Below are 27,964 nucleotides of genomic sequence, written 5' to 3'. Positions count from 1 at the left end.
TTGGAATGAAATAAAAATAGAATGGAATTTTTTAGTGAGTATTTTTACATTTATTACAGGAATGACAAAAAGCAAACCCCAACAGCCAAACCCCAGTAGTGCACCTGTGGAGGATAACAGCAAAAAGGCAGCGCCTTTACTGCCCAGAGCAGAGGAAATGAGATTAAAGACAGCCCTGCAGTTCAACAACAACAACAAAAACCCCCTCAGACTGCAAAGTGTCTCTTGCAGAAGCCCATTACCTCTCTCGTAATGATTTGGCAGCCAAGCGGTGACTGTATTGACCACGTCTGGAGGACAGGTTCCTCTGCTTACGCAGTAGTCTCTCCGTCCATGGGGAAGATGGGATGAAAGGAGACCTGCATGCTTTTTGGTGATGGCCATCTCCTCTTTGAGGGAGGACGCATCTCCTCGGTGACCGGACAGCTCTGAAGATGCACTGCCACGTCCTCATCCAACTGAGGTCTCACAGCAGGGAGAAGATTCCTCTAAAACAGTAGGATCAGGGCCTGAAAGGAAACCTGAGAAAAATGGCTGCTATTGGTGAGATGGAAACCAAAATGGAAGGTGGAAGAAAGGGCAAGAAGGATGGAGGGGGAAGAGAGAAATGAAGGAGAAGTTTAGAGAAGGAAGATAAATGATGGAGATACTGTAAAGATAGATCCAGGCAGAGGCAGAGAAGTGGGAGGGATTCACATGGAAGAGCCAGAAGGGAAAGTGCTGCAGAAAAGAGCAGACAGGTATGGGAGGAGAAGGAGAAGGATGACAGGGAGGGAGCAGCTGGAGAGGGTGGGAAAAGGCATGGAGAGATGAAGAAAGCAGGGAGGAGAGAGAAGGACAAAACTTTCCCCAGACTGTAGTGCAGCAGCCCTCCTGCATCTCTTCGATGCTTATAATGGGGCTTGGAAGAATCTTCATTTATCAGGAATTCAATTAAGTGGAATAGTCGTTATTAATTTTATAGGAATTATTTGTACAGGAGAGCCTGGAGTGAAGAAAGGCCTCCTGGAGCCATTTCTCCTGTCAATGCCCCGGGTCAGGTAGGCACTGGCAGCGCAGTCTCACCAGTTGAGATATTAATGAGATGCCTCTAGGTGCAAATGATAGTTTAATAGGTGTTACTTAACGGGAGCGCCCCTCGCCTGCGCACGTCGGCGCGCGCAGCTCCTGACGAGGCTGCCTCCTTGTTAGAATAAGTAATTAGAATGTAGGAACACTCACTTTGACACTTTAATAAAGTGTCAGCCATCATCAATTTAGTATTTAATAAAAATAAAATTAAATATTTACTACGTTTTTATAGCATCATATTTAAAATACATATTCCTCAAATTTCGGTGATTTAAAATGAGGTCCTGCTAGGACTCTGGCCCCAGAAAATAAGTCCCACTATTTCTTCCTTGGGCTTTGTCTGCCATGGGAGGGAGGGACTTTGTTAGGGACACCAAAACCCAGCAGCACAAGGAGGGACGTGCTGTTATATGGGGTGGAGAAGAGGTTTTCTTTCTGTCTTCTGGGCCTCCCCGTGCTGTCTGGAGGCTGAGGATGAACTAAGTTGAGCAAGTCCACCCCCAGCATCCCTGGGGCTGGCGGGGCACAGGGAGGCAGCTCGAAGGGGGGCGATGGAGCAGGTCCCTCCCTGCTCGGCACGGACAAGCCCAAAGGCAGAAAAACCTGCAGCATCTCAGCAGAAAGGCAAACCTCCTCTTTGGCAGACCCTCCCTGGGATGTGGGACTCGGGCTGGGGAGAGCTGCCACCACTGATGGCAGGCAGCCAATGCCAAGGTGTAGGGGAAAACGCAGCTCTGTTCCTGTTCCGCTGGAAAAACAGCTTTCCAAACCAGATGTTGGAAAGAAAACAGAAGAAAATCCGGAAGATTAAAGCATGCTTTAAGCCTGGAGGGAATTTGAAAGCTAAAATAGCTTGAGTGAGTTTGCTCCCCTCCTGTCTCAGCATCCCAAGTTCGCCCTTCCTCAAGGTGCCCACCCAGCCAAGGACAGTCTGCCGTGCTGGGACCTCGGGATGCCGGTGACACCCTGCTGGCAAAGAAGCCGGACTGATCCCCAAGACTCTTGGTTGCCCAGCAAAATATCTGAGTGCAGATCTTTCTCACCCTCTCCTAGCTCTTAAAAGAAAGCAAAGACACAGGAGCCTGACGGCTGTGCCAAAGCAGAGCCCTTTTGGGGAGCACACAGCTCTCCCCTATGCACGTGCACCCTGACTGCACCGGGGCGAGTGTTTTGGAAAACAAATGAAAGAGCAGAAGGAGGTGCAGGTCCCTCTGGTCGAGGTGCCTTGGCAACACGGGGTTGGTGTTCCCCAGATAGCCCCCTGCTAACAAGGGATCCTGTCTCGGAGACTATGAGTCACCGCTGAAACCCTGGCAACAATTATTTAAATCCGATCTGCAACCCTCATGCTCCAGAGCCCTGCTGACGTCTGCTTTTTGGGGGGTCCCGGCGGGGCTGCGTGCAGGCTGCTTGCACCCACGGCATCGCTCCTGGGGGGCTGTGAGTGTTGTTGGACCCACCTGAAAGCACCACGAGACTTGTCCAACGTCACCAGCCACCTGGGGCCAAGCCCAGCCCAGCTCCTCAGGTTTTTCGAGGCTAAGAAATCTCTTCTCCCTGGGCACCGGACAGGTTTTCCCCAGGTGGTGTTTCCTGGAGGGGGTGGCTCTGTGGATCCAGCCTCTAGCGCAGTCCCACCTCCTGGACCTTCAGCTATCACCTGGGGGTCCTCATCCAGATTAGGGCCGCATCCCCTCTGAAAGAGCAGGTTATATCCCCCCAAAACAAGGCAAACTGACCCCACCTCCAAGACACATCTGCATAATTCTCCCAGGATTAAAAATGAAAATTTTACCCCTCTGGAAACTATTTTCTGGCAGCTCTATCTCCAAAACACTTGTGGTTTATCGATGCACACATCCTGTTACGCACTCCGAGCATCCTCCGAGCACTTCCCCGAGGCAAACCCCTGGCATTGCTCCGGCGGCTGCCGGCCGGAGCCGAGATGCTCAGCAAGGCACCGGCTTTGGAGGAGATAAATCAGCTGGGGGGGCTGGAGTAGGGCATGCAGGGGGTGAGCGGGGCTGGGTGAGCCCCGGGGCAGCTGGGGCTGCTGGCAGGGACGGGGACGCCCGCGGGCTCCCATGGGCGCTGGGCGCGGTGCTCTGGAAAAGAGTGCCACGCTGTGTCCGTGCCGGGCCTTACAGCAGCCAGGCAGCCGGCAGCGATCCCTGAGGCTGCAGCAAAACTCCTGCCCGAGGGCGCTGCAGCAGCAGTGGGGTATCCCAAAGCTGCACCTGTTGCTTGCTGCCAGACCGGGGTACGGTCCCATCGCACGTACCCCTGGCAAGGTCCGGGTGGGCAGAGCAGAGCTGGGCAGCGATCCTCCAAGAGCCGAAGGCACGGGTGGCTGGCAGGGCTGGTGCTCTCCTCGAGGCTCTGGAAAGAAAACTTTAAGTTATTGCTGGGGAAAATTTGGCGTGACACAAGAACGGGATAGAAACAAGCGTAACCCGGACCTCTTCCCTTCCTGGGCTTGTCCCAGCAAAATGCATTAACTGGCTGAGGGCAGGGCAGGTATGTCAGGAGGAGCACTGAGCACCCAAAGCACAGCTCTGGTGGGACCAGGAGCTGCCGGGAGCGAGCAGCTCAGCAGCACCTCCCGGTGCACTGCTCTCACCGATGAAAAAAACGGGATCCCTGGCTGCATGAACACAGGAGTGCAGGCAGAAACAGCACCTTTCTGCTCAAAGCACTAAAAGCAAAAATAAAAGAAAAACCAGCCATCAACAAACTCTCCTGTTACCTTGTTCTCCCCGATGCACACAGCTCCAAGCAGGCACCCACCTCGGCCGTGCCCTGCTCGAGGCTTCCTGCGCTGGTTTTGCTTTCAGCCTGCCTGCCCACGCACCCGTTATCCCATCCACAGGGGCTGCCTGTCGCTTCCTGGGCTCCTGGTGACCGCAGCCTGCCCCTACCCACGTTAAAAGAACCAAATGTGTCTTTTAGGGACTCGGGAAGCCCTGTCCCACTGGCAGCACCCATCACCTGGCAGCAGATGAGGCCACTCCTGTCCCTCAGATGCTTTCAGAGCAGTTCACTGATGGAGGGGGGACAGTTACGGACAACCTGGAGCTCAGCCTGATTTCATACTCCACCATTTCATTCTCCTCATGCAAAGCTCGGCCAAAAAAGCTCTGCACCAAAGCATCTCAGCAGCTGCCCACGCTCCGTTCCCAAACTAACACGGCGCCACTTGTCACCACAAACAGCACCCAGCTCTGCAATGGGTAACGCTGGCAGCCTCGCCTCGATGTTTTCACAAGGAAATTCATACGCTGACCTCCTTGGCGAAACACACGGCGAGTGCCTTCAGTCTGGTTTACATCTGCCACGGGATCCTGTTACATTCAGAACAACCCCTGTCAACGCTGAATCTGTAACAATCAATAAAGAGAGAGGGTTTGTTTATTCGTTGTTGTTTTTTTATAAAACGTTTTCTCATTCCTAATTGTGTTATTTTGCTACTCCAAGTTTTGCAAGTTTTGCCATTGTCCCCCCCCTCCCCTTCTTGTTTTCTTTTAGGACAAGCTGTCATCTTTTCGCATCTTTTCACCAGGCCATTGCAAATGTAAAACTGTAAATTGCAGGATTGTGCAAATAGCACTAATAGCATTTGCATAAAAATTGGTTGCAAAGAGCAATTAGCACTTCATTAATAATCAATGAAGGGCCAATTTACACATTGCCCAAAAGCAAATTGTAAATTCAATTTTGTCTATAATTGAGCATTTGGTGCTGGGCAACTATACAATGGTGCCAGAAGAGACGGGCGCAGCAGTTTCAGAGTCAAATCTCCAGTGAGTTCAGGTTTCAAGTAATTCCCAGCCTGGCTCTTTCGGAGGCCAAGCCAGCACCTCCTTCACAATGGAAGGAGACTCCAGGAGGTCCGTTTGTTTCAGCTTAGACAGAAAGCTCACATCTCTGCCTGCTACCATCCCTGCTCACATACAACCTATTGCGAGGAACATGGATGCTCCTTATACAGCAGAGGTCTTTGACCAAACACACCTTGCAGTGATGCTGTGGGGAAGGGGAGATGCATGAAGGCCATGGGAGAAGTCATCACCCCGGTACTTAGACCTGCACATCATCCCATTGCAGTGTCAGCTCATGCCCTACAAGTGACACCAGAACCTCCTTTACTTCGGTAGAGGTCCAACATGAGCCTGGTGGGTGAAATGTTCCTACTGAGCCAGTTCATCCCGTCTCCCCTTTGCCACCTACCGCCACACAGGACCTTTCTGGGATATCCCAAGTGTCTGCAGCCATTAGGATCAAAAAAAAAACAACACCCAAAACCCAAAACCAAAACCCAAACAAGCAGCCCTGCTTTACCACTTTGATTTCAGCATCAGAGAATTGTTCCTGGGTCCGGATTTGGCCATGAGGAGATGTAGCCCCCTGGCTGACCCTCTAGGTGAACGGCGGCATCCAAAAACCCCAGCCAGCTTAACCAGGGTGACAACTTCCCAAGTCCCAAATTCTTCCCTATCTCATCCTCCACTTAAAAGACACAGCCAGCTCCATTTCATGAGAAGAGTCTGACTCTAAACCACTTGACATCTGAGGTTTTCTTATCGCATTCTACGTGGATCTCATGAATCTGGTGAAAAGCTAGACGATCGTTTAGCAGGGGTTGGTCGCTTTATCTATTTTCCATAATAATTTGAATATTATTACAATGGCACCTTTCATCTGGGGATATACATGCACTTTACATATGTTACATTAATTTCACCGATGAGCTGGGGAAGCACTCTTTATCCCTATTGTGCGGATGAGGAAATGGAAGCACAGAGATGATATACCGCTTGCCCAGTCTCACGCAGGAAGTCTCTGACAGAGCCAGGAATAGAAATCACATCTCCCATGTCTTATGCAGAAGAATATCTTCATGTCCCTGCCCAGCAGCTGAGCCCTTAATCCAGCCTAAGACACCTACACAGGACCGCTTTGCAAGAACGGCGCAGACACCCAGTGGCGGTGATGCCCTGCTCCGGGAGGAGACTTCCTAAATTGCTCCCACCTTGAAGGCTGGACGTGCCCTCTGCTCTGGGTGCCCAAGGGGGGGAGGCCAGCTCTGGGAGCAGTTTCCATCCAAAGTGGATGTTATTACTTGGTGTAACAGGATGCTCGGCATGGGATGCCCGGGACTTCTCAGCTTTCACCCAGCAACGTCCCAGCTCCCTTTTTTCTTGCCTGTTCAATCCACCTTTACCAAGAGATTGAATTTACAATGGACTCGAACACATTTAAATCCATTTATTGCAAAATTACTTTTCAATAATTACATCACTGTGCTGACTGTGTTGCATAATGAAATTAGCATGAGAGATATTAGAAAGAATATAAAATTATAAGAAATATTGAAATACCTCTTTCCCCGTCTGCCTTAGCACAGCCCATAGCTTAACTGGAAAACGAGCACTGCTCCTGGATGGGATTTAAATGCATCAAGTGTAATTTTAATGTCTTTTATATAAATTAATTATAATGGTTATTGCTGCTTTACATTATTAGATTGAAATTTGCCTCCACTTCAGTGCATTAAAAGAAAGCTGCACCCATTTTGTTCAGCAGTGCCCAGGAAGTTCTAGTGGCATGGAGCCATCCTCCCCGCGTCGGCACCACCGACATGCCTGAAGTTTAGCGCTTCGGGCTCATGTTGGCATTGCAGTGACCACCCATGGGTCCCAAAATCACCCCTAGAGCCTTGGGGTCAGGCACTGGCGCCCCGTGGAGATCTCTGGCTGGCATGGGACTTTGCAGCCTACCAAAATTTGGTTTTCTGCATAATCTCTGTAGCAACAGTAGAGGTGCCCAAGCTGATTTAAGCAATCCCGCCCCCATTTTCTACCTGCAAAGAACTAGAGGTGGTAGAAGAGGCTTATTTTGTGCATCCCCAGTTTTACATGCACAGTTGATGCTTTTCTAATTTTCTCTTCTGGGTTATTATACACACACACACACAGAAAAAAAAAAAAAAAAAAAAACCAAAACAAAACAAAAAAAAAACAGTGCAGGAAAGAAGGCAGCAAGCTCTCAGGTAGCTAACTAGGCACATGCTATGCTGGACAAACCACAGTCGTGCAATGCAGGATGAAGACACAGCAATATGCTTTTACTGCTGCTTAATCCTCAATAGAAGTCTAGTAATATTCAATTTGTGACATTATTTGCACATTGAATTAATCCAGAAACTAAAGGGCTAATGAGTTACGGAAAGTAGCGCATGGCTTAATTGTAACAACAAGGGCCTGCCGGGCTCCATTTGGTCCTGGTTAAAAATAAAAAACTGCATCCACTATTCCACACCAGGTAGGCCCTAAAGAAGCTGAGAACAGGCAAGCAGCAAACTGAACAATGCAAACTATCTGAAAAGCTGTTCTTTAAATACCCAGCCAGACTTGTTCTTATTTCCATCCTTGCTCCTCCTGCAACACCACAACTTATGTTAAACAAAGCACAGAAAAGCCAGGATGACCAGTGGAAAACAAAACAAAACAAAGCAAACAGTTACCTCTAGAACTATTCTCCATGAAAATAATTGCACGGCTTCCTTACAGAAAGGCTGGTGGAAAAAAAAAAGGGGAGGAAAAGGAGAGGAGCAGCCCTTCATCCCACCCCACTGGTTCCCGGTGCAGGTGACTGCTGGTGGCACCGCTCCCTGCTCGTTTCAGAGGTTGCAAAGTTCTCCCCAAGCCCTTTCCTGGGAAGAAAAGCCCTATCTTCTGCGTGGTCTCATAGATCCTGCCCCTTGCCCAAGTTCCCTGCATGGCAGAAACTCGATCCTTTCTGTAATGTTCCCAGTGTGGACAGCTGGTCCTTCCAAAGATCTCCTGGAAATCTGACCGAGGCAGGGAAAACAAACATGGAAAGTGGCATATATCCAGCAAACCCATCCCAAACATCACCATTGCCCCATCAGAGCCTTGCTGATGGTCAGTCCAGGCCAGCAGGTCCTCATCATCTGCTTTCTCCAGACAACAAGACTGAGATGGAGCTGCCAGCGAAGAGGGTTGGAGCCCTCAGCCTCGGATGGAGCTGGCTCAGGAGCTCAGGAGCTTGCACCGTGTAATAGAAAAAGTGAATAAATCTAAACAGCGCTTAATTTATTGATGAAGTAAGAAAGACCGTTTAATGTGGAAAACATAAGCAAGATCAATAGCAGAGAGCACAAATAACTAAAGCTATTGACACATAAGTATTTTAAGCCTAATTGCAGGCATATGCACTTTCTAAGGGTATCTCACCTTCTAATAGCACCCTCGAGATTATGGGGTTAATTGATGCAGCTGTTTACTCCTGGCTCACGTGGTCCAGATTGGGATTCCCTGGAGGATGCTATTAAACTAAAGTGTTTAATGAAGTACTAAAGAGTAGAGTTTCTAATATTCTCTCCTTGAGTGAGATTGAATGGAAACTGGAGCAAACTTCCCTTCCCCAGGTGGGAACTGCAGCGTGGCGTGGCTGTAAATCAACCTGTGCTCCTTGTGGGGACAGGCTTGCCGTGCAGGGGACAAAAGGTTGCTTGGGTTCACTTGTTAGGCTGAGGGTGTTGGGATATTTCTGCTTTTTTTCCTCCCACGTCAAAGTTAAAACAGACCTACAGAGGCATTCCATGTTTCAGGGCATTTCAACACGATAGTGGTGGGGAAAATCAAGATTGCCAGAAAACAGGCTCTTAAAACCAGTCTCCCCCTTTCATATTTTGGTACCCTAGAGAACCAGGTAGATACCTACATAGGACACGAGTTTCCAAGATGGACAGCCCTGGCCACAGCGCACAGCCCCCCTGCACCCATCACAGCTTGATTTCGCTCTGCAATGGGAAGGTCTCGGCTCCGCATCCACCACCACCTCCTAGGAGTGGTCCAAACCCAGTGAAGAAACATGTGAAGTAGTTCTGGGGGCTGTTTCTCCTGTTTCTGTACCCGTTGTCACGGGGAATGTGGGATACGAAGAGGTTGGATGGGGATTATCGATGGGATAAAGCCGTAATCGACCACAAGCCGTACCTGTGTCTGCTCCCTGCTCCCCTCGTGTCTGGGACCTCTGTAATTTTGGGAGGATGCTCTTGGAGCTGCAGAAGGGACACTCAGCTCCCGGGGACATGGGTCTGCACAGTGTGGGTTCCACCTGCAGGACCCGCAGCTCCTGGGCCAGGGCATGGTGTTACCGTGCGTGTCCTCACCGGGGCTGTCCAGCCGGAGCAGCACGCCAGAGCTCCTCTAACCCCATACGACATTTCTCCTCCGCCAGGCAGGTTTAAGCTGAGCTCTTTTATTTCAGCAGGGCCAGCAAACAGCCAGATAGCACGGCTCTGCCGGTATGTGCTAACTCATTAAACAACAACAATAAATGGCTTGCACTGCTCTGTCCCCCCCCAAACTCCACGCTTGCTGCAGCACAGGGCACGGCCAGTGTCCCCTCTGCAGCCACCCCACAGCTGCAGGGGGGACAGCATGGGGACACCGAAGCCCCCGGCGCCAGCATTGCAAACTGTGTGCAGAGCTGAGAAAATAAAAGCAGCCAAAAGGCCACGATGGAAAACCAGGGAGAGAGGAAAATTAGCTAAGAAATATGCAGCCTGGATGTCGATTCGCTAAAGAATAATTATTGTCCTCTCACGCGTCTTGCTTGCCCTCCTAACAAATATAATATTTTGGAGAGGACGTGTCTCCCTTTACCACCGCTGTCTCTCTCACGCCCTTTCTCTGTCTCGCTAGCTCTGTCTCTGCCTCTCTGATACCAACTCTGCCAAACCGTGCGATTCTGATGGAAAATTCATTAGTCGTCCTTTTTTTTTTTTTCCTTCCCCGTTTTCCCAGTCAGCTTCGCGCCTGATCTGTCAGCCTCTTCCATCCTGATTATCTGGAGACGCCAATTTCAAAGAGACATCTTAATAGTGATGTCAACGAATTAATTAGATGTGTTAATGAGCTAAAAGCAACCCAAATTAAATTAATGCAGTAATAAGCACAGACAGCAAAATTAGCTCCAATTTCTGTAAATGATTCTGAACTGTACACAACATCTCATCCTGCTAGAACATTACCATCCCCCAAAGCTAATCAAGAACTCCAGTGCAATTAACTGCTTAATTACAAAACACACACACAGCTCATAGATCCAGCAGCAGGAGGGGTGCGCCGTGCTACCGAGTGAGCGGGGAAATTCTCTGCAACAAACGCCGCGCATCGGCCCTGCAGGAAAGGCTGCGTCCCGGCCAAAAGCACCCCCAAGGAGCCAAAAAATGGGGTTCTCCGGAGCGAGGGCAGGAGATGGGGCAGGCGGGGGGGGGGCCAGGAGCACCCCGTGCACCGGGTACCTCCGGGGGATGATGTGTGGAGCCAAGGATGCTCGCCGGCCGTGCCCAGCATGGTTCCCACATCTCCGCGTTGTTTATTGTGTTTATCAGAGTGGGGGCTGCATGGAAAAGCCTAATTGTCCAGCTCTGCTCGTCTCCCCCGGGGATGAGGGGGAAGCCACTAATAGCTTTGTGGATCTGCTCAGGTATCTGATTAGCGCTAATTGCAGGCGAGAAGAGAGAGGGAAGGAGCAGGACAGGGCGGTGATGGAGGGAAGGGGAAGAGGGTGGTGGAAACGGGAAGGGCGAAAGGGCTGGGGGGGGACAGAGGGAAATCCTCGGGATGGGGTGGGGGCAAAGGGAGAGGTGAGCAAGGGAATGATGGATGCAAACAGAAAAAAAAAAAAAAGGGGGAAAAAGCAGGCAAACAAAGAACTGGAGCCAGAAACAAAGGGAAGGAAGGCGAGACAAAAGGGCTGCATGCTGCCAGGCCCCGCGGAGCAGCTGGGGCAGGAAGGCCGGTGGGGACAACGCGAGCGGCCCTGTCCCAGCCCCGCCGAGCTGGGTGGCACTGGGGGTGGTGAAAACGCGTGGCAGGGTGACACCGCCGAAGCAGAGGTTGTGGAGTCATTAGTCCGCCGAGCAAATGAGAAATATTTGCGATAAAGATGAGGGCAGAGATTCGCTGTGACAAATAGCATCTCTGTGTTTGTCTCTTTTTTTTTTTTCCACCTTTTATTGCAATTAGTTCGGTCTGTTAATAAGCAAAGGATATTTTTAGTTAATTTCGGTTCCAGTTAATTGATTCAAAAGCGAAACCCAGCAACTGAGTTAATTGATCCATGCATCTTATGCCGGAGCGGCGAGGTATTCTCCGGGCAGCTGCTGTTGCAGGGGCTCGTGGCGGTGCAGGAGGGATGGGGAGTGGGGCTGTGACAGTGGCAGGGGGCAGTGGGGACAGCAGTGTCCCCTGCCCTGGGGACATGCGATGGCCTTCACACACCCTGCTGCCTTCAGGATTTCCTAAACCTCAGCCAAATTGCCCCTTTCTGCCTCTCCCGCCCGTGTCGCGTGTCTGCATCTTGTCACAAAATCTTCTTTTTAATGGGAAGACTGGATCCCTGTGCTGGTTGGTTTAACACACGGGTCTCCTGTCCCTGCTCTGCTGGAGACCTGCTGCTCCACAGCCAAGGGTACCCGACACGGAGCTGCAGTTGGGTTCAGATTTACATGGTCTGCCCTTCTTTTCGGGTCTCATCACAAAGGGCATAGGCAGTCCCTTGAGTCACCCAGGACGAGGTCCGCACAGAGCAAGCTGCCCGGCCACACAGCTACCGTGGGCATGCGTGCATGTCTGGATCATACACAATTTTATAAACTGCGATAAAGTCCGCTGGCAATCAGGCTGAGGGCTTTGCAAGTTGTTTCCCTTAGCAAGTGCCGAGCACACCTCCCCAAACACCTTTCAGAAATACCTGTTGATATGTCTCCTGTGTTTTCTGCAGGGCGTTAATGTTCCTCTTGCTTATTCCTTCTGATAGCGCCTCATGCCATTCCACAGCAACCTCATCATTTCCAGGGAAAAAACAAATCTCCCGGGGCAGATGAACCAGAACTGTCACACACATGAAGAGTACAAGCCAAAAATTGGATCTCACCCTTGTAGGTGCCACGCAAACAGAAGAACACCTGGGCTGTGATCTACGCAAGCAGGTTGGAAAGGAGATGCGAACTGCGACGGTGATCAATGAAGAGGCCCTTGGCCCTCTCTGAGCCATCCTGGGGACCAAAGAGCAAGTGTGCAGGATCAGACCATCATCATCAGGCAGTTCGGCATCCCTCAGAGTACGCAATGGCCTTCCCATGCACAAGTGCTCTGCAACCCCTCACTTTAAACAGCCCAAGTATTGCTGACAGCTTCAGGAAGGGAGAAAAGCATGAAGCAACACACCATGAAGGCTACAGAGGAGGTTTTCTAAGCACAAATTTCTTAGGGCACAGAAAAACACGGCTAGCAAGGCAAAAGCAGGCATCATGCTCTCAAGGTGGCCCTGCTCCCGACCTGTGCACCAGTCCCCCCAGCTTGTACCACTGCTGCTGGGGGCCCCACGGTGGCCATGAACTGGATGACCCCATGCAAGAGGGCCACCCCCCTGCTCTTACCCCATTACCCTTCCCATACGATGGTGGGATTTTCCACCCAGCCGTGCTTTGCCACAACTGCCACGTACCTTCGGGTCTCGGAGAAGAAACTCAAAACTGTTGGTTTTGCTGCTGATGAGGAGAGCTAAAGTTGGGCTAAAAATGGCACGTAATTGGACATGTTCTGACAATTGTATACCTGGCCACTTCCATACTGCTCTCACTTTGATTTTAATAATAGGAGTTAGTTTTTAAGGCAAATAATGCACTTTCAAGGGGATGTTAAGGATGTTATTTCAGTCTCTGGAGGCTACATAGCTTGGCAATGAGAACTAGTGAGAGACGGACAGACAAATTGCTTGCTCTCTGCAACTGCAGCATAGCTAAGGACCTACCTAATGAAAGAGCCTAATAAAAATAAGATGTTTCAGAAAGCGCACGCTGAAACGATCTTCTGGAATTGGGCCTAATAGCGAGCCCTCTGTGCCAGGAATACGTAGCTCATCTTCATGCCACTTCCTCTCTTCCCAAGTTTATAAATGGGATATTACGATGCACTATCCGCCTAGAAAACTCAATAGATGTGAAGTCGGACGAGGAGCTGAGCAGCTCCAACGCAGTGGCTCCGAGAGCACTCAGCACCCCTCGGCCCCGGCTGCACGGCTGCCTGCCAGGAGCGGCGGGCGCTCGGAGGGGACGGAGCTGGCTGGGAAAATCTGGAAGGGGGGGTACTCTTCGATAACACCGCAAATTAACCACACTTCAAAACGTCGGTCCTTGATTTGTCAGCGTATTTTTGAATAATTTAGTGGGTTTGGCAGGTGGCTGTGATATATCATGTAATAAGAAGGGGGAAGACTTTTGAAACAGAAGTTAATACTTTCTGCGAGAATAGGGAAATAATTGTGTCAAAACAAGCCCTAATCACTGAAGTTTACCTGTTTCTCAACGCACACGAGTTTGCAAACATGATTCCCATTAAAGCAAATGAGAAACACATGTATCAATCTGTGTGCCTTGAGAAGAAAATATTCTTCACAAGTGCCTTTCTTGGTGTTGTCTGATCAATCCACCATCTGGTTTTATTTATTCATGATTTCTCAGACTACTACAACAATATTGACATTAAATACAGCTTTGGCTTATTAATTTTTTTTTCATTCATATGTATTTTAAGTCGATTTTATCGACTTCCCCTTGGCTTGCTCTTTTAGCTGTTTGCTTGTGTTCCTGGCCTGCTACTTCGTGCCTGCCTTTACATACATTGCCCACGTTTCCTTGCCAGCTCCTTGCTTCTGCTCCAGGTAGCTGGAGCAGAGTAATTTCCTGTTCCAGGCGTGGTGGATGAGCTGATTTAAGACCCCGTTGACCAGACTGGGGTGGCCCTGCTTGCCCTGGGATCTCTAAGGCCCCATGGAGCTGCCCCCAGACCCTGTAGCTCTGCCAAGGGGATGGGGACAGCACATTGACGCCCCAAGGAGACCATCAATCTCCCTAACCCTGGGCATAAGCAGGCAGGTCGCGTGTTCCCAGTATATTGTGAAACTCAAGACAGGCAAAGGTTAACTGTATCTGTACCCCCTTTTCTACCTCGTTGCCCCCCAAGGTGCCAGGCCCAGCTGGGACTGCACATTTTCCTGCAACCACCTCTAACTTTGACCATCACTTTTTGAACTGCCAGCTCATCAGGAGCAGGTCTGGGCTTTCAGGAGGTTTCCAAAGCCCCTTCCTTCACCTCGTCTCTGCCTCATCCCAGTTTCAGGCAACGCTGACCACACCAACCAGCAGATACAAGAGAAGGCTCCCAGCTACAGACCACGTCTTCACTCAGACTATAGCCATTAATTTGGAGGAAGATTTTGCCTACAAATAGGTTTTGAGATTTTGGTTCTCACTCTTAATATGCCATCCCTCTGAAAGAGAGCAAACCCTGTCCTACTTCACAGTCCTATAGCCCCAAAAATCTCTGTGTCCATTTAGAGCCTGCCCCTGTGTCCTGTACAGTGTTTTCCCTGCCTCTCCAGTAATCTTTTTTCTCTGTTTCTGCAGCTTTATCTTCCCCGTATCCCTCGTGAGTTCGTACTCCTTCCTCCTTGTGCTTCGCTCCCTGATCACCACATCCCCCTCTTGTCATATTCTTCACTGGCGGAGTAACAACCTGTCACATCCATAACCTCTTTGCACCAAAAATGTTCTTTGATCTGTGTAAACTACATTTGATGCTGAAATCCTTGATATTAATATCTTTTGTTTGTGTGTCAATGTTCTCTAGAATCTAATTAAGCAATGTTTTGAGAGCATTATATATGTTTGAACAATTTGGCAGAGCAGACAATATGAGCTATTGACCTGCAAGGATAAACTGTGCTTGCAGATTCTAAGAATTCACACGTGCCTGCTCCTTTTTGCTATTTCTTCTCAAATACGTGCATTCAGAAGGAGGCCTTGTTTTGCAATAATCTCTGCGAGGCTTAATCAAGTAACTTCTCACACTCCTCACTGTAATTGCAGCGGCAGTTAGAGCAGGGCAGAGCAGAAGCAGATTTCAGCCGGCCAGCGAAAACAATAATAAAATAAAACAAAGAGCGAGTTCCACCCCAACGCTAATAACAGAGATTATTCAATCAATAGGCTCTTGTTATGAATGAATAGGCTAAATTGCCTTTGAATGATGTAAAGATTGACAAGGTATAGGTCAGCCTGATAAAACCACTTACCCTAATTTGACTTCAGCAATTTGGAAGGCAGTGAGGGCTGGCAGCGGGGTCGCAGCAGCAGGGCGCAGCGCGGCGATGCTGAGCACGTCCTCGCAGCACCCTGCAGCAAGCGCCACGTGCCTGCACTGGATTGGGCCCGGAGGGGCACTGAGAAGAGGGGAGGGAGGGAGGAAGAAGAGCAGCAGCACATCACAGCAAGGTGATACAGGAGGGAGAAGGGATCTGGGCATGCAAGCCTTGGCCCCTCGTTAAGGAGCTGGACAGAAGGGAGCCCAGCGCATCGGTGATGGTGATGGGAGGCACCCTGCGGGCAGGGCTGGGAGCTGTGGGCTCTGCAGGACTTCGGATGCTGGACTGGGCACGTGTTAGAGATGCAGCCTGAAGAACAGGCATGTTTTGAGCTGTGGGTGTAACTCACCCCAAATCACCCTCCCATCCCTCCTACAAGGCACAAACCCAGGGCTGGAGCTGTCAGCGTCTCTCTGCTTTCAGCAAGTGCAGAGATCCAGGACAGATAAAATAAAGGGCACGCTTGTACTGGGGAAGCTGATGGACATCTTTTTTCCTGATTTTTTTTTTTAATTTGCTTTTTTACTTGAAGAGAACATTTTGCAAACAAACCCAGCATTGGCAGCCACAGCAGAGGGACTGAGGGATGCTGCCTTGAATTTTCCACCTGCAAACGCAGGAATCATTGCTGTGCCCCTCCACACCACGGGAGTGAGCCCAGGCTTCATTTGCTAATACCTGCAAATGCACTTGGAGGGCACAAAGTGCTCCCTAAATGTTAACCACTACTATTCTTGCGTCAAGGTAAGAAATGAAAGAGACAGGGATAGAGTTCGGCCCAAGGACTCTAATTATGGATAAAATAGTGTCTTGAAGAATGTATGGATGGAAAGAATAAAAACATACTTACCACCTGGAGTAGTCTGGGTTACAAGGAGCTGACGTGTCCAAAACCAGCGCGTTTGGCCTGCAGGAGGCCCAAGCAGCTGAAAGCGATGAAGATGGCATCATGGTGTCCCCACCCGCATCTGTCTGACCCAGCATCCGGGAGGTGGGCTTTTGGGAGCAGGTCTTTGCTGGTCCCCACCCCAAAGCAGTATTTTTTCGCTGTAAAAAGGGGGATTTGGGAGATCCCACTGCAGCGGCACTGAGTTATTTACTAAGAGCAGCAGCGAGTGTGGAGCTTAGGACAGCTCTGAAGTTTCCTTAATAATTTTGTGAACCACAGTGACCCAAATTAAAAAAAAAAATCCTTTTCTAATTTGCTGCTTCATCATTACTAAAGCCTCAACTATTTTAGAAGCAGAGGAAGGGCAGTGGCATCCAGTGGTTCCAGCCATGTTTTGGGAGCAAGGAATTTGCACACCAGGATAAGCCTCAGCAAGGCAGTAGCCAAATATGTGCCTCGGTTTCCCTACGCACAAGATCCATCAAACAGCTACTGTCTCGTGCACAAAATGCTTTCTAAACTGTTCATGAAAGGCCTTACACAAGTGGTTATTAATATTAATAATAATAATTGTTGTTGTTACTAAGCCAACTACAAAAATAATTTTTCAGAGAAACAAAGTGCCCTGTCTCCCGGTGATAGATGGCAGCGATGTTGGAAATTACTCACAGTGTGAATCTGGTTTCCAGTCTGGTTCCTTTCAATAAATTACAGACCCGAGCCCGGAGTGTGCACAGTTTACCGAAGTAAATACAAAGTAGGCAGGAAGTATATTCCCCCATCAATTTTGCTCACGGTCATTTGGGGTTTTCTCCAAAGTAAATATCCCCAAGCAGTTCCTCAGCATCTTTAGCTGGGGATGGTGTGCAGGGCAGGGCAGCTGGCCCTGGGGCTGCGCATGGGGAAATGGGGGTCCTGGTGGAAATGGGGGTCCTGGTGTAAATGTGGACATGCCCCATCCACTCCAGCCCACGCACCGCTGCGCCCTTACCCGTCTGGCTGCGTCTCCTGCGTGCTCTTCAATTTTTATTTTTTTTTTCTCCCTTTTTTGGGGGGTTTCGCCGCTGTTGTTTATCCGTTAAATTCCTTCCAGATGGGGCTGCGATTTTCCTCCTTCCTTCAAGCCGGCGGCGCGCGGCGGCTGCCCACCGGCAGGTGTAGGGCCGAGCACAGCATATGCCGCGGGTTTGGCAGCGCCGGCTGCGGCGGCAGCTCCCGCGCGCGTCTCGCCGGGCAGCGCTCAGCTGGGACCTGGCACCGCTCGCAAACACCATCTGGCCTTGGCAGGCCCAAGGAGCCCTTCCCGCACCGGCAGCCCGGATGGACGGACGGATGGACGGACGGACGGACGGACGGACAGTGCCAGCCCCGCTCGGCACGCGGAGATGCCGCAGTGCTGCTGGGAGAAGGGGCGCAGGGCAGAGTAAAGGGGGGGGGGGGGGTTGTTCAGCAACATCTTCTGCTGCTCCCTCGGTGAGTGCCGGCACTGGAATGATTTCTGGATGTCTGGATTAATGTCAAGGAAAAATAAAAGATTTAAAAAAAAAAATAAGATGCCTGAAGCCTGCGTAGCAGTCCAACAAACTGCATCGTGCAGATCCTGCGGCTGCTGCAAACAGCTGCAGGATGCGGCCTGGCCCAGGTGCTGGGAATTCGGGATGAACACCAGCCCGGTGGGTTTGCCCTCGGTGGTGCTCACGTGTTTTGCTGGCACCTTGGCCACAGCCCCGTCTCCTGCCCACCCTGCAGAAAAGCCCCAATGCTTGGGACAGCAGTTCTGCCAGGGGGCGACCAGGACAAGGCTTGCAGCAGCAAGCTGAGCGCCCTGCCGGCCCCGCACCAGCGTGGAACCACCCGAGCTACGCAGGGCAAGCAGCACGTTGGTGCCTGCTGAGCTGCCCGGCGCCCCCAGCACCCTGCCAAAGGGTGCTCGCACCCTCCCCATGCAGTGACAGAGGATGGTGGAGGTTTCGTTTCCCACCTCGCCTCACCTATAGCCTGGTCAGGGAGAGCAGCTGCTGTGACTCAGCAGGGCGATGCACATCTGGGCTCCCCGCGGGACTCTCCCCAACTTGCTTGCCCACGTGCAGACCCCCTGAGCCCACTTGTGCACAGCTGTTGGCCTCCTGCTTGCCCGGGGCAGGCAGCCCACGCAATGAGGGCTTGGCGCATGTGCCTGGCTCTGTGTCTCCTCGGAGGAGCTGCTCACGTTGCTCTGCTCCGTCTTCACCAAGCCGTGGGCTCCCCTGCCCATCCCAGCTGTGTGGGAGCTGCTTTGCTCTCACCTCCCGAAGCTTTCCACGGGCACAGCCAGAATTGCAACTGATACCACCGGGCACCACCTGAGCCACGTGCCTGCAGGCAGCAGATCCCTGAGGTTACCAAAAGATCCTGTTTTACCCCATTTCTGCAGGTGAGGTGTTCCAGATCACATCTAAGCAGACGTGGGGGCCTGGTGTCGTCCCCCCCGTTAAAACCTCCTGCCCTTTTGCTGGCAGCTGCTCCCGGCCCTTCTCCGTCTCCCTCCTGCAGCAGCTGCCCAGTGTTACCCGCCCAGCCCTACAGCCGGCCCAGCGAGGGAGAGCACGCTGCCCTCTGGGGTGAAATGTGGCTTTGAGGTGATGGAGCATCCTAAGAGAGCCCAAGACTAGAAAATGGTAAAAAAAAAAAAAATTGCTGTGAACCAATAAAGTCTTGCAAATCTCTGAGAAGAACAAGCAAAGGCAAAGCCAACACGGTGTCCCAAAACTGACACCCCAAGAGATGCGACCACTGAAGCTGCTCTCACCTACTGCCCTCCTGAGGCCCAGCAGTGAGGGGAAGCTCTGAAACTTGGTCTGTCTGTCTGTCTGTTTGTCTGCAGAACACGAGCCGGCTGCAGTGCCCGCCACCGAGGCCTGACGGTTAGCTCAGCTGCAGCGAGGTGGCTGCAGAGCCCTGGTGCTCCGTGGTGCCGGCACTGGGTGCTGCCGGCGAGGGCAACGTGTGAGCACTGCTGCCTTAGAGCAGACGACTGTATGCAGCAGGGCTGGATGTATTTCACCGTATATATCTCCACGCTACAAAACCCAGCTCTTTTACACACCGAGCAGCTTAAAGATGGGCTGTCCTCCAACTTCACCGCGCCTGGCCGTCCCCTGGGCTCCGGCCAGCCTGGGAGGCACCGACAAAGGAGGAGGGATGACAGATGCTCCCCATGCACGGAGGCAAATAGAGATGGGACGAGGGGAGAAAGAGAGCCTAAAGGGAAAGAAAATGAGCGTGCACACCCACCCGTGCACACAAAGGCAGGCAAGACAAAGAGAGGGGGGCGAGCGAAAGGCCGGGGCTGGAGGAGAGGACCCGAGGCGGCAGGCGAGGGCTGTTCACAGCGGCATCGCGCGCTGCTCCGGAGAGCTGCCTGTGCCGGAGCTGCATCTGCGAACCAGCATCCTCACACCAGCCCCTCGGATAAATATTTATCGTGCCAGGCTCTCTATCACTTCGGTTTCCACCAGATTAACCTCGATTCTTGCAACAAAAAGCGCCCCGATGCCCTGCCTGCCGCGCGTGCTGCTCTGACCGTCCTCCTGACTCCCCGCGGCCCTCGCTCCCGCTCAGTGAAGGACAGAATTTCCTCTCATCAATCAGGACCGGATTTCTCCCATGCCATGTAAATAATTTAGAAGCACAAGCATCCATGGCACTGCTTATGTGCAACCCAAACCCAGTGCCAGGAATCTTGGGAAAAGGGCCCAATAATATTGTACCAGTCCAAAGTAATTAAAGTGCATCATTACATATAAATTTGTAATTAAACACTTTAACGTAATCATCCCGCACAGCACGATTCCTGATGAATTAATTAAAAGAACTCCAGAAATTAATGTTTTACTTGTCACCATTGTTGTGCTAGCTGTAGCCATCTCCCTGACTATTCCTGCAGCATGTTGTGAAGTAATTATATCATTACTGGGGAAGGGAAAGGCCCAAAGTCCCAAAAGAGGAGAAACCTGAAACAAAGTGGAGACAGCAACCACAAAAGGCAGAAGCAGAGCGAGTCTCCCCACCTTCGGCGCCAGCAAAAGGGGCGTTGTGAGAGGAGGGTGAGGATGTTGGGGACGCCTTGCTGGCACCCATGTGTGTTTGCACGCTCGCCCAGGGTGGGTCACTCACCTCTGCTCGGCCTCCCTCACCCGTGCAGGTGTCCCTCACCCAGCCCCCGCTCCTGTCCGCATTCCCGTTCTGCAGGAGCAGGGCAGCCACACAAAACAACCACCCTGCCCCGTGTATGTCCACCCATTCCCTGACCATTCCCCCCACTGCCTGCACCCCCCACCAGCCCCTCTCTCCATCTGACACCTCTTCCACCCGGCCCTCCCCAGCTCCCTCCCTAGCACCCTCCATCCCTCTGTGTTTCATGTTCTCTTCCTCGTCCCCGCCTCCAGGCACAATTCGGTGCCCCTGGGTCCAGCCACATCCCCCCATCCCCACCGAGGCACCACCAGCAGCATGCTGCCCTATCCCGGTGGATCCCCAGCCCTCATCTGCTAGGCTGAAGGGGTTAAAGCTGAGCCTAAACTGAATCGTTAGATGCAGCGGGCATCGCTGTCCGTCTGTCTGTCCATGCGTGTGTGCACGCATACATCTACATGCAGCGTGCAGCCCCCCCATGCCAAAAATCCTGCCGGGGGCTGTGCAGCGCGATGCACGTGGGATGCTCCCCGCAGCCAGAGCCTGGGCTCTAATTTCCACTGCAAGGAAAATGTACAGATAAATGCATGTATAGGACGGGCGCCCATCAGCAGGCACACCAGGACGGGCTGCTCAGTGGTGGGTCACCCACGGGTGGTGTACGTGGATGGAGCTCCCCTTGTGGCTCCTCAGTGGGGTGCCCGTGTCCCCACAGCACTTCCAGCACTGTCCAGACACGCAGCTCCACAACCCTCTGTCGCCAGCGCTGGAAAATCTCCCTAACCTATGGCTGCAGCACTCGCGGTCTGTATTTAAAAGCCACCAGTAAGTAAGGGACTCTCCCGTGGTGTGTTTTCCATGAATGATATTCCCAGTGCTGGTTGAGGAGCTGGTTACTGCTCCGTGTCCCCCAGGAGCATCCCGAGCACCACCTCGGGTCTCACCCAGGTGCACCAACGCTGCCACATCAGCAAGCCCACCCTGGACCCGGGGGCTGCTTGCTCATGCAAAGAGGAAAGCAGGAGCAGACAAAGAGATGCCACCCATCTGCCGTGCCAAGCCCCGGCTGTGTCTCCACCAGCTGTGCGGGGGCCACAGAGCCACCTCCCTGCTGCCTCCCCCAGCTTCGCTTTCACTGTGATTGTCGGCTTTGGGATTTTTCTTCCCCTGATTTCCTCGGGAGCTGCTGCAAGGCCCAGGGTGGTGAAGGTGCTTTCCGCACAAGGCACGGACAGGCCCCCAGCAGCTCCCTCTCCCAGGCTTGTACCGCGTGTGACTCGGTTTCCCCACCCAGACAGTACACGTAACCAGGGCTGTATTAGTTAATTTGTACAGCTCTTTGAAAAAGAAAAGTGTTTGAGGCTTTGCACACTGCCAGTGGGAACAGATCAACGGGATTTCTAACCCTTCTGAAAAATTAAAGCTTTTGCCAATTAAGCTGGCGAACGCATGGATGTGAATCTAAAGACCTCTTGAGTTCGAGACCAGGACCAAAGCCTCCTGAGAACAGCCTCTCCTGCTGCTCCTCGGGCTCATCGGGGTCAGAAACGTGTCACAGAACCCGGCTATGGCCGTCCCAGCAGGCACACGCCTGAAATGTAACTGGGCTGCAAACAGGACTGCAGCGGGGCCACGGCTCAGGACATCTATCCAGGCAGTGCTAATGTGCAGATAACGTCGTCTCCTCGATTGCTTGAACTGGTATTGCAGAAATGTCGCTGCAAAGCGTAATTCCCTTTAATTTTGCAATTAGCCCTCTAATTTGAGTTGCAGCTCTGATGCCACCAGCTATCAGCGATCTCCACATGCAGAGCTGTGCCAGCGTATGCATTGCCTACGTTCGGGCGACATCTATGGCTCCAGTGATTAAATCCCCACTTCTTCTCCTGCTCTGGGCTGCACCTCCACTGACACTCGCTTGGATGAAGCCGGATTCAAGTGAAAAGTTTTACACACCGTAAAGCAACCTGCACACCCTGCCCATATACCCCTGTTGGGCAGGCTGAGCTGACCAGGAGCAGCAGCAGCACCCAGACAAAGATGCTGGCACCACCCACAGCTCACCCGAGGGGAAAGGCATCGCCCGGTCCATGCACAAAGACTTGCAGAAGTCCCCGGGCTCCCCCGGAGCCGTGCAGACTATTGGAAGCTGCAGGAAAACAATGCCACGGCGCAGCGACGAAGCAGCCCGAACAACACCGTGATGGATGGCAAAGCAAATCGCTTGGTACCTGAACGTCGCCATCCTTTCCGGGCTAACGTCCACCCTGGCACGGCCCCGCTGACTTCTGCTCAGCCACGTGCAGCTCGTTGTGGTCCACCTGCAGAAAGCAAACCCATCCCCTGTGCTCGGGGTGCAGCCCTGCACCGGTCCCTCGGTGCTGTCACCGACATGTGGCACAAACACCGCTCTGTAGGCACGGGGAAGAAGGTGCTAAGGACACACCGAAAAGGATAAAAGTCATGTGTGAGCACAGAAAGCACGTGGGCTTAACCCCGTTGCACAGCCCTGGGCTAGTGGACGAGGGCAGACACCCGAATTATTGCACAAATTGCGGAAACTAGGAGCTACTCAGCACCCCCATGTGCGTGCAGTGGCACTGATGGATACAAGCAACAGGCAGGCGCGCTGCGATGCACAAACCCACATCAGACCTGGGCACCCGCTCCTGATGGAGCCGTTTAGCCCCACCAGTGCCTGCCCGAGAGGGTGGCACTCTGCACGGGAGCCTGGGGATGCCAATTAAAACCGTCACTCTCCAACAGACCGTGCAAGCTGTGGTCAGCCACTCGGTCCCTTGGTGCCACCGTGGGGATGGGAACAACCCTGACACCGCTCCCCATGCGCGGTGGGTGCAGCCTGGGGGGGCCACCCCATCCCTTTGTACACACGCACCCTGGGAAGGGTCTGGCTCCTGGGGCTGGGGACCCCCTCTTCACCCTTCCCCGGTCCCCAGTGGAAAAATTTACCTTTCGGAGCAAGTCCAAGATATTAATTAAGATAAATCTACCTCAATTTTGAGATTCTCTTATCATGTAATTTATCAAAATTATGTTAATTATTTCTGTAGGGCAGCAAAATTATTACCTCTTCCGTGTCTGATTTGTATTAATATTCATAATTTAATAATTCAGCATCCAAGCCATCTGGTTTGGGGAGCCACGCTCCTTCCCCTCCCTCCGCCAGAGCCAAATCGCCGCAGCCTCTCCGCTCCTGCGCCGCTCCCCGACGGCTCCCAGCCCAAACCGTGCCACCAGCTCTGGCACTGGCATCCCCCCGGTGCCACCAGGGGGGCCGTGGCAGGGTCCCGTGCCCCTGGGGACGGGGAGCAGCCCCTGCCCCTGCGCCGGGCTGAGCCTCTGTCACCGGTGCTGTCTCAGCCCGGCAGGTGAGCGCAGCTGAATTGACATTTTCCACACTTTGTGATTTTTACACTGTAATTTGACATAATTAATGCCTACATTACTGCTGATAATTTAGCTAGTTAATTAAACTCGGAGGAGATAATTAAGGAGAGGCTACTGCTTGGACTGCTAATTGTTTTTGTCATTATTTTAGGGGCCCGACAGCTGCCGGCTGAGTCATCCTCCCCATCAGCTGATGGCCGCACGTGGCCGCGGTGCCGTGGGCGCAGGGCTCGGGGCGAAGCAGCCCAGGGGCTGCCGCGGCTCGGCCCACGCAGATGGCGAGCGGGGGCTCTGTGAGCGCACAGTGCCCAGTTCGGTGCTGGAAAACAAGAGGACAGATGTCAGGAGGTGTTTGCCGAGGAAAATCTGCATGGTGGAAGCAGGGGATAGGCACTGAGCGTACCCAAGGTCTTCTTCCTCCGGGTCATCGGGCCGTGATGCAGCCCACGTGCCTGGGGGGAACGCCAGGATATTTGGGGTGACATGGAACAGAGACACCCACTGCCTGGCCAGACGGAGAGCAGGGCTGAGACCTGCAGTTCCCAGCGCATCAGGGCCACGTGCTGCAGGGAAGGTCCATCCACCCACCCTCGTCCCCACGCACGGCATCGCTCGCACCGCCGGCTGCATCCTCCCGTGCAGGCGGCACCGTGCAGTGCAGGAGCGGCACCTGCTTCCTTCTTCTCGGGTGCTCTGGCCTCATCTTCAACTGCGGCTAAATCCCAACGCTCACTGAAAGCACCAGCAGGTGGGCGACGGCCCCATCTGGTCTCTGAAGAGAAAAGCACATCGTCAGAGCCGAGTCCCTGCTCCCCGCTGCGTTTTTCGTCCCGCGGAGCTCCCGGCAGCGCGTTCCCACCTCATTGCCCCAAGCACCCCATTGCCCCGTTTGCTCTCCAGCAAGACTTCGACAAAAGCCCCGGCCCCTCTGAGCACATGACACCAGCACGGAGATCGAAATTTGCATCTTTTCCTTGCCAGGCTGCTTGTTGCCCTGTGCTGCTCAGCAAAGACCAAAAATCTCCAGGTGGGAGCAGAGCCCATGCCCTGGGGATGGTCAGGAGCTGCCGGAGCACAGCACAACCCCACAGCCCACGGGGAGGAAGGCACAACCATTCCTTCTCCATGGCCAGAGGCCAGCCTGACATCTCCATCCAGAGATTAGGAAGGAGACCGGTCACTTCCCAGTTCTGGCAAATGCCCTTCAAATGATTTGATTAATCATCTTAGCCCCACTCGGCGCAGTTGGCATCCTCCAGAATCGAAGCCTCTCCTGTAATGCTGTGTTGAAAAACCATGAAGCTGCTGTAAAGGCTCAACCAAGCATGGCCCAAGGCAGGAGCTGGTATTCCAGAGGCTGTGCACTGGGTTGGCTAAATATTCCCTCTAAATAGCTCTCCAGCTAGCAGTCAGAGACACGAGATGTGTAACAAATCACACAGGGACTGCTTGCCTTCTCTCACTGTTAGGAAGAGGCACTTCTTTTTTTTCCTTCTGCATTTCTATTTATCACAATGAAAAAAAAGTGTCAAAAGGGCTTTATATTCTCGCTTTGAGCAACAGCATTTGGACAGCCCCAAGGATAACAATCTCAGCAATCATGAAAAAGTAAATACTTTGCGCTTCTGTAGGCCCTTTCGTCCAAGCATCTCACAGCACTTTGCAAGTGTTGGCCCCAGTCCTGCAAGGGGCCATGCACATGGATCATCCCATACAGGAATTTATTCGCTGGGCCCAGCAAACCCCATCCATGTGGCTCTGCAGGGCTCTGGAGTCGTTCACCTCCACGTGCTCCAAGTCAGCTGCTCCACCTGCACTCGTGAGTGCACCAAGAGCCATTTGTTGCTGTCCAAGTCTGAGCTCCTGGGGTCCTGGGGTTGTGTTTCCATTCTGCAGAGCTCTCTTCTTTGTCATTTCGATGCCATCCCTACCACAGGAGCCCTCAAAGCCCAGAAAGCAAAAGAAAAATAAGATAAACCAAACATGCTCTCTTTACAGCGTGGTGCTTTTTCACAGGCTCGTGCCTCTTTGGAGTCATGCTTCAGGATTTCTGTATTTATTTTCACCAGAAGAGAGCCATTCCAGCACTACAGCACTCAGAACAGAATAAACCCAGCTGATCTCAAACTGCTCCAGGAAAACTGTGGCAGGGAGAGCAATTTGCCAAAGTCTGCAGCAGCGCAAAGAATAACCCTCAAACATCCTTGCTCCCAGTGCCAGAGGGACAACCACGGCCCATGCCAGAAACCATATCCGTGCTGTGGACAACGTGGTCCAAACAGCCTGGGGTGGGGTTGGAGTTTCTGCTGTCATTGTTTTCTTTCTTACAATCAAGAAGTTTTATTGCCTCCAATACTGCAGGACAGCAACACCGAGAGCAAGTCCAACCCTGCTATTCCCCATCAGCCAAATTCTGGTAGTTCCTAAAGCTCCTCAGTACTAGGGACACCAACTCCATCACAGAGAGCCACATCCCAAAGCCATAGTCCAGTTAGGCAACATATTCCATGTTGGCCAACGGGGAGTTACAGCTGGGCGATAGGAGAGTCCCTTTTCTTTGAGGCACGAGCCTGACCTTGTTGGGACACCAGGTTCATCACCAGCTTAGGGACAAAGGAGGCTACACGAAGAGCCCTGGGCAGCTCGGCTGAGCAGGAATCTGTCCCCAGAGGTGCCCAGGGGTTTGCTGGCAACTTGAAGGCATCCACGGTGCCCTTTCCTCCGCGAGGAAGGACGCATTCAATGCACTTGGTGTTCTATAGCTGAGCAGCACGGCAGCCTGCAGATAAAATCCTGCCGGATTTCAAGCCACCCTTTAACTTCTCACCTCCATACTCTCTTACAGTGAAATGAATATCTCAGCTCCGTCTGGTCCGGCATCCTCGTCTCAGCAGGGACAGCCTCAGCCCGGCCTCCCCTGGCCCCTTTTCCTCCAGCAGACACGGACACGGGGAGAGTGCCCTTAGTACTGGAGCGGAGCGAGACGCAAAGCAAGAGCATTAGGGGGAATGAGAGATAGCAAAAGCACAGCCATATCAGACATCTCCAGGCAAGATAACACGATAAATAATCAATCAATCCCTACAAAATCCTTAAGTGCTTGATGTATCCTCCTGCAAATTGAATCACTTCTCCTACCAGGAAGTTCTCTCTTGTAAATAAATGAGAGCAGAAATGGCCCATATTGAAAAATAATGTTGTTAAAACCACTGATTAAGTTTTACACAAGCATATGAGAGCAAACTAAAAGGTTTTAGCTTTTTAATTTAAGAAATGAGGAATATGATATAATTTCAATTTGTGATGAGATAAGATGTTCTCGATATTGTGGCTTCAATTGGATTATATCCTAATGTACTTTTATAAAGTGTCAGGCTAGCTGCAGATTAAGGTATGTGTGTAATATTCTTTATTAACAATTTAATGGACTTGCTTTCACTCTATCCATCTTAATCAGTGTTTCCAGTCCACCTGGGAGATCTAGTTAGTGCAGAACCTGAAACTCCAACCTGATGAAAGAGGGAACTCAGTGATCCGTCAGTGTCAAAAACAAGAGGGAAGCACTGATAAAAGACTGCCGAGGATCATCTTTAACCTCCTGTCATCAGCACCACTCCAAAAGCTCTCAACAACCACTCTTGGAGTCACTCAATGAGACATATGCCCTCCTCAGATCTGCATCCTTCCCCTGCCAGGATATTAAAGGGGCTTTTGGCATGGCAGGACTTCCCAAACCACAGCGTGCAGTTGCCTGATCCTGAGGGACCCGCTCCTGTAATCCTATTTTACAGTCCAACACCAGTGCAAGCGCAGCCTGGTTGTGCAGGCTCCCCACAACTCTCCAGTGCTTGTCCACAGCCTCTGCTTCGGCGGTTAGACGCTTCCATCTCATTTCCCTCTGAAATTTATTCATGACCATCTTCTATCTGCATGTTCTGGTATCAATATTGGCCTTTAGCTTAACCAGCTCTTCTCCCTCCCTCGTGTTTATCTGCCTGTGCAATCACATCAGCCCTCAGCCTTCGTTCTGTTAGGCTAAATAAGCTCTGCTTGTTTCGTTGCCTTTCACAAAGGGACTTACCGATACCTTCTCTGCTCTCATGACCCCTCTCTGCACCTCTTGCCGTTTTCCAGAAAAGCCATCTCTCCAGGTACCTCCTAGCCCCTTCAAGCCCTTTATTT

The 27,964-nt window shown here is 52.0% G+C and overlaps 1 long non-coding RNA gene across 1 annotated transcript; it reads right to left on the bottom strand.

The window, feature by feature from the left end:
* Window positions 1–44: 44 nt before the first annotated feature.
* LOC310882019 lies at window positions 45–27,854 on the bottom strand. Its single transcript, XR_014572763.1, has 3 exons — window positions 26,610–27,854; window positions 6,450–24,554; window positions 45–4,448 (listed from the first exon to the last, which is right to left on the bottom strand). It is a non-coding gene; the product is annotated as an uncharacterized lncRNA (long non-coding RNA).
* Between the last annotated feature and the right edge of the window lie 110 nt (window positions 27,855–27,964).

This window comes from Anser anser (genome assembly GCF_964211835.1).
Source record: "Anser anser genome assembly, chromosome: 15".
In the NCBI taxonomy this organism is placed as follows: domain Eukaryota; kingdom Metazoa; phylum Chordata; class Aves; order Anseriformes; family Anatidae; genus Anser; species Anser anser.
This window is presented reverse-complemented; position numbering and strand designations above follow the sequence as displayed.